This window comes from Oncorhynchus keta, chromosome 31 (assembly GCF_023373465.1).
Source record: "Oncorhynchus keta strain PuntledgeMale-10-30-2019 chromosome 31, Oket_V2, whole genome shotgun sequence".
NCBI classification, from domain to species: domain Eukaryota; kingdom Metazoa; phylum Chordata; class Actinopteri; order Salmoniformes; family Salmonidae; genus Oncorhynchus; species Oncorhynchus keta.
The window spans coordinates 13562929-13570686 of record NC_068451.1 but is presented as its reverse complement, the minus strand read 5'-3'; positions in this window follow the sequence as shown (position 1 = coordinate 13570686).

Here is a 7758-nt window from a genome sequence, read left to right as displayed (position 1 = left end):
CCAGATGAGTTGATGATTTAAATGAATGGCATCTCTGTGTATCTGCCTTCGAGGTTACTGGCATTTTGTGAAGCATACATTTCCCAGACATTGCCTCAAATAGTTTTCCCATCAAAAACTGGAGAAGTTAGACATCAAAGCTACACACAATGAATGTATTTCCTAGCAGATAGCTGTCCTGTAGCACAGCAGAGAAGACAACCAAATAGTTCTAACCTTCATGCATTTGAGTTTCTTCAAAACATTGTTTAGTTTTGGGAACAAAACAATTCTGCCAGTGCAAGAGTTGTTTTTATTAATACAATTATGTGATTGAATAGGGTTCCTAAGTTTACAAAGGGACACCAAAAGTAAGATTAAATGGGGGGTGAAAGAGGCTAATTGTAATTGGAACATAAACAATGAACTTGTCAAAACATTTGATTTCATAATGCTGTACTATGTTGAATGCAATATTCAACCTGTTTGGGGTTTTGTTCATTTTGATTAATATGAGTTTGTCTAAATTATCACTCTGAAGCTGAAACACTGTTTCTTTCATTAATCAATAGGAATGGCAGGAACAGTAATAATAATTGTAATAAAAGAGACAAAGTGACCATAATACCAATGTCATTGGGAGAAACCGTGATCAATTGAATAAGATGCTCAAGCCCAACTCTGTGACAGGTAATCTCCATTTCCCATTGTCTGATTGTGACCACATTATGCTAATGATGGGTCGACATTGCTTTATGCAAGACCCTGAGGGCAGTGGGAGGCGATGACGTCACCAGACTGGAAAGGTAGGTGAGGAATCGTATTATCATATAAAAAGGAAGAGACATTTAGTCATGGGAACTGACCTTCATGGCATCATTTGGAGATACTCTGCAGGGATAACAATAAAAGGTACTGTTCGAGATAGCCTATAGGGAGGTCAGAGACCTGGCTGGGTGGTGCAAGAATAACAACCTATCTCTCAACGTAACCAAGACTAAGGAGATTATTGTGGACTACAGGACAAGGAGGACCGAGCATGCCCCCATTTTCATCGACAGGGCTGTAGTGGACCAAGTTCCTTTGTGTCCACATCAACAACAAACACCAAGACAGTCATGAAGAGGTTACGACAAAGCCTATTCCCCCTCAGGAAACTAAAAAGATTTGTCATGGGTCCTGAGATCCTCAAAAGGTTCTATAGCTCCAACATTGAGAGCATCCTGACCGGTTGCATCACTGCCTTGTATGGCAATTGCTCGGGCCTCTGACCACAAGGCACAACAGAGGGTAGTGCGTACAGCCCAGTACATCACTGGGGCTAAGCTGCCTGCCATCCAGGACCTCTACACCAGGCGGTGTCAGAGGAAGGCCCAAAAATGGTCAAAGACACCAGCCACCCCAGTCATAGACTGTTCTCTCTACTACCGCATGGCAAGAGGTACCGGAGTGCCAAGTCTAGGACAAAAAAGCTTCTCAACAGTTTTTACCCCCAAGCCATAAGACTCCTGAACAGGTAATTAAATGGCTACCTGGACTATTTGCATTGAAAATAATCCTGCAGCAACAGGAAATGAGAGTTATTATGTGAATTATAATTCATTTAAAAAATGTATAGGGGTTGATAAATCAAGTATCAAATTTCAAAGTGGAAATTACAATCTTCTGCCTTTTTAAACCTCAAATACACTACTAGTTTTACATTTCCTGCCATCTGTATGTTGACTGTATTTGTTATGGTTGATACAGTATGACGTTATTGTATTCAGTTAATCCCCAGGAAGGGAAAGTGAAGTCACCTCTCATTGAGAAGTGTATGTTTTCCAAAAACATTTCAGACTCAATGGAGACTCATATAGCTTCTTCTGTGGCGCTATATGACGAATCAAATTAAATGAGAAGCCAACTGAATAGAAACACAATTCTAAAGGGTGAAGCAGGGTCAAGGTGTGTGAAGCATGATTCACTTTCTCTAAAGAGTTAAATGGATAGGGAGGTTGACTAGGCTGACTCTTGGGAGCTCAGCTGTGGTGGCTAAAGGCAGTTTGTATTGACGTCCCTAAACCTGCCTCCAGGCTGCAACCATAGAGCCAGGCCTGTACTGGCAGCTTCAATAGTCCTAATTAGATTCACTGGAATAGGCCCGGTCTGTGTGGATGAGGAAGGTTCCACGATAACTTCCTGCCTGGCCCTCAGGTTTGTGAGGTGTCTTCAAGGACTGGATAAATGTTTTTTTATTTCAAATAAAATGACCTTGATGACCTTTGGTAATATGGGTACTCAATTATATTCAAGGTTATGGTACAGCCAAGACCTTTTCCATTCAAGTTAAGTTCAGTTGCCTCACATAAAAGGAAACTTTTACTTGTTAGAGGTAGTCTTTATTGGTAATAATGGTGGCCTTTGCTTACTGAAGTTCAGGATGTTTGTGAAGTGCTATTATAAAATAGCCTTAAATAGATTCCATTACTGTGTATGGGGACAGCTTCTACACAACTCCTTTAATTGCTCAGACTGTCGAGGCAGACAGGCAGACCTTCCATGCCTTCCCCTACTCAGGGCCTATAATTTACCAACTGAATGGTATTGGAGTTGGTCTTTGTTCACAATCACACAAACAGTGCTTAAATTCTTCTCCAGCCCATGTAAAACACTGATGAAAATCTCTTCGCTTCGACCAATGTTTAATTTAGATAGTAATAATGCAGGTTTAGTATTGCCAGCGGCTACAGATTCTCTCAAAAATGTTCTGGCATATAAAGCTTTAAGTAAATCAATCAAAAATATTTATAAAGCCCTTTTTACATCAGCCAATGTTACAAAGTGCTGTACAGAAACCCAGCTTGAAACCCCAAACAGCAAGCAATGCAGGTGTAGAAGCACGGTGGCTCTGCAAACTCCCTAGAAAGGACAGAACCTAGGAAGAAACCTAGAGAGAAACCAGGCTCTTAGGGGTGGCCAGTCCTCTTCTGGCTGTGCCCCTGTGGAGATTATAACAGAACATGGCCAAGATGTTCAAACGTTCATAGATGACCAGCAGGGACAGATAATAATAATCACAGTGGTTGTAGAGGATGCAACAGGTTAGCACCTCAGGAGTAAATGTCAGTTGTCTTTTCATAGTCGATCATTCAGAGTTAGAGACAGCAGGTGCGGTGGAGAGAGAGTCCAAAGCAACAGGTCTGGGACAGGGTAGCACGTCCAGTGAACAGGTCAGGGTTCCATAGCCGCAGGCAGAACAGTTGAATCTGGAGCATCAGCATGACCTGGTGGACTGGGAACAGCAAGGAGTCATCAGGCCAGGTAGTCCTGAGGCATGGTCCTAGGGCTCAGGTCCTCCTAGAGAAAAGAGAGAGAAAGAGAGAGAGAGAAAGAGAGTGAGAGAAAGAAAGAGAGAGAAAAGGAGAGAGAGAATTAGAGGGAGCATACTTGAATTCACACAGGACACCGGATAAGACAGGAGAAATACTCCAGATATAACAGGCTGACCCTAGCCCCCCAACACACAAACTATTGCAGCATAAATACTGGAGGCTGAGACAGGAGGGGTCGGGAGACGCTGTGGCCCTGTCCGACGATACCCCCGGACAGGGCCAAATAGGCAGGATATAACCCCACCCACTTTGCCAAAGCTCAGCCCCCCCACACCATTAGAGGGATATCTTCAACCACCAACCTACTACCCTGAGACAAGGCCGAGTATAGCCCATGAAGACCTCCCCCACGGCATGGACCCGAGGGGGGCGTCAACCCGGACAGGAAGATCATGTCAGTGACTCAACCCACTCAAGTGACGCACCTCTCCTAGAGACGGCATGGAAAAACACAAGTAAGCCAGTGACTCAGCCCCCATAACAGGGTTAGAGGCAGAGAATCCCAGTGGAGAGAAGGGAACTGGCCAGGCAGAGACAGCAAGGGTTGTTCGTTGCTCCAGTGCCTTTCTGTTCACCTTCAGACAACACTCAATCATAGGACCTACTGAAGAGAGCAGTCTTCAGTAAAAACTAAAAGGTCGAGACCAAATCTGCTTCTCTCACATGGATAGGCAGACCATTCCATAAAAATGGAGCTCAATTGGAGAAAGCCCTGCCTCCAGCTGTTTGCTTAGAAATTCTAGGGTCAATAAGGAGACCCGTGTCTTGTGACAGTAGCGTATGTGTAGGTATGTACGGAAGGACCAAATCGGAGAGATAGGTAGGAGCAAGCCCATGTAATACTTTGTAGATTAACAGTAAAACCTTGAAATCAGCCCTAGCCTCAACAGGAAGCCGATGGCTAGCACTGGAATAATATGATCAAATGTTCTGGTTCTAGTCAAGATTCTAGCAGCTGTGTTTAAATAAACTTCAGTTAGTGCTAGTGCTTTATTTGGGTAGCCGGAAAGTAGAGCATTGCAGAAGTCTAATCTAGAAGTGACAAAAGCATGGATACATTTTTCTGCATCCTTTTTGGACCGAAAGTTTTAGATTTTTGCAATGTTATGTAAATGAAAAAAAGCTATCCTTGAAATATTCTTGATATGTTCGTCAAAAGAGAGGTCAGGGTCCAGAGTAACGGCGAGGTTCTTCACAGTTTTATTTGAGATGACTGTACAACCATCAATATTTATAGTCAGATCCAACAGGAGATCTCTTTGTTTCTTGGGACCTAGAACTAGCATCTCTGTTTTGTCCGAGTTTAAAAGTAAAATATTTGCCGTCATCCATTTCCTTATATCTGAAACACAGGCTTCCAGGGAGTGCAATTTTGGCGCTTCACCATGTTTCATTGAAATGTACAGCTGTATATCAAATCAAATCAAATCAAATGTTATTTGTCACATACACATGGTTAGCAGATGTTAATGCGAGTGTAGCGAAATGCTTGTGCTTCTAGTTCCGACAATGCAGTAATAACCAACAAGTAATCTAACTAACAATTCCAAAACTACTGTCTTATACACAGTGTAAGGGGATAAAGAATATGTACATAAAGATATATGAATGAGTGATGGTACAGAGCAGCATAGGCAAGATACAGTAGATGGTATCGAGTACAGTATATACATATGAGATGAGTATGTAAACAAAGTGGCATAGTTAAAGTGGCTAGTGATACATGTATTACATAAGGATGCAGTAGATGATATAGAGTACAGTATATACGTATGCATATGAGATGAATAATGTAGGGTATGTAACATTATATTAGGTAGCATTGTTTAAAGTGGCTAGTGATATATTTTACATAATTTCCCATCAATTCCCATTATTAAAGTGGCTGGAGTTGAGTCAGTGTCAGTGTGTTGGCAGCAGCCACTCAATGTTAGTGGTGGCTGTTTAACAGTCTGATGGCCTTGAGATAGAAGCTGTTTTTCAGTCTCTCGGTCCCAGCTTTGATGCACCTGTACTGACCTCGCCTTCTGGATGATAGCGGGGTGAACAGGCAGTGGCTCGGGTGGTTGTTGTCCTTGATGATCTTTATGGCCTTTCTGTAACATCGGGTGGTGTAGGTGTCCTGGAGGGCAGGTAGTTTGCCCCCGGTGATGCGTTGTGCAGACCTCATTGCCCTCTGGAGAGCCTTACGGTTGTGGGCGGAGCAGTTGCCGTACCAGGCAGTGATACAGCCCGCCAGGATGCTCTCGATTGTGCATGTGTAGAAGTTTGTGAGTGCTTTTGGTGACAAGCCGAATTTCTTAAGCCTCCTGAGGTTGAAGAGGCGCTGCTGCGCCTTCTTCACAATGCTGTCTGTGTGGGTGGACCAATTCAGTTTGTCTGTGATGTGTATGCCGAGGAACTTAAAACTTAATACCCTCTCCACTACTGTTCCATCGATGTGGATAGGGGGGTGTTCCTTCTGCTGTTTCCTGAAGTCCACAATAATCTCCTTAGTTTTGTTGACGTTGAGTGTGAGGTTATTTTCCTGACACCACACTCCGAGGGCCCTCACCTCCTACCTGTAGGCCGTCTCGTCGTTGTTGGTAATCAAGCCTACCACTGTTGTGTCATCCGCAAACTTGATGATTGAGTTGGAGGCGTGCGTGGCCACGCAGTCGTGGGTGAACAGGGAGTACAGGAGAGGGCTCAGAACGCACCCTTGTGGGGCCACAGTGTTGAGGATCAGCGGGGTGGAGATGTTGTTGCCTACCCTCACCACCTGGGGGCGGCCCGTCAGGAAGTCCAGTACCCAGTTGCACAGGGCGGGGTCGAGACCCAGGGTCTCGAGCTTGATGACGAGCTTGGAGGGTACTATGGTGTTGAATGCCGAGCTGTAGTCGATGAACAGCATTCTCACATAGGTATTCCTCTTGTCCAGATGGGTTTGGGCAGTGTGCAGTGTGGTTGAGATTGCATCGTCTGTGGACCTATTTGGGCGGTAAGCAAATTGGAGTGGGTCTAGGGTGTCAGGTAGGGTGGAGGTGATATGGTCCTTGACTAGTCTCTCAAAGCACTTCATGATGACGGAGGTGAGTGCTACGGGGCGGTAGTCGTTTAGCTCAGTTACCTTAGCTTTCTAGGGAACAGGAACAATGGTGGCCCTCTTGAAACATGTGGGAACAGCAGACTGGTATAGGGATTGATTGAATATGTCCGTAAACACACCAGCCAGCTGGTCTGAGCATGCTCTGAGGGCGCGGCTGGGGAAGCCGTCTGGGCCTGCAGCCTTGCGAGGGTTAACACGTTTAAATGTCTTACTCACCTCGGCTGCAGTGAAGGAGAGTCCGCATGTTTTCGTTGCAGGCCGTGTCAGTGGCACTGTATTGTCCTCAAAGCGGGCAAAAAAGTTATTTAGTCTGCCTGGGAGCAAGACATCCTGCTCCGTGACTGGGCTGGTTTTCTTCTTGTAGTCCGTGATTGACTGTAGACCCTGCCACATACCTCTTGTGTCTGAGCCATTGAATTGAGATTCTACCTTGTCTCTATACCTACGCTTAGCTTGTTTGATAGCCTTGCGGAGGGAATAGCTGCACTGTTTGTATTCGGTCATGTTACCAGTCACCTTGCCCTGATTAAAAGCAGTGGTTCACGCTTTCAGTTTCACGTGGATGCTGCCATCAATCCACGGTTTCTGGTTAGGGAATGTTTTAATCGTGTCTATGGGAATGACATCTTCAACGCACGTTCTAATGAACTCGCACACTGAATCAGCGTATTCGTCAATGGTGTTATCTGACGCAATACGAAACATATCCCAGTCCACATGATAGAAGCAGTCGTGGAGTGTGGAATCAGCTTGGTCGGACCAGCGTTGGACAGACCTCAGCGTGGGACCTTCTTGTTTTAGTTTCTGTCTGTAGGCAGGGATCAACAAAATGGAGTCGTGGTCAGCTTTTCCGAAAGGAGGGCGGGGCAGGGCCTTATATGCGTCGCGGAAGTTAGCGTAACAATGATCCAAGGTTTTTCCACCCCTGGTTGCGCAATCGATATGCTGATATGCTGATAAAATTTAGGGAGTCTTGTTTTCAGATTAGCCTTGTTAAAATCCCCAGCTACAATGAATGCAGCCTCCGGATAAATGGATTCCAGTTTGCAAAGAGTCAAATAAAGTTCGTTCAGAGCCATCGATGTGTCTGCTTGGGGGGGAATATAGACGGCTGTGATTATAATCGAAGAGAATTCTCTTGGTAGATAATGCGGTCGACATTTGATTGTGAGGAATTCTAAATCAGGTGAACAGAAGGATTTGAGTTCCTGTATGTTTCTTTCATCACACCATGTCTCGTTAGCCATAAGGCATACGCTCCCGCCCTTCTTCTTACCAGAAAGATGTTTGTTTCTGTCGGCGCGATGCGTGGAGAAA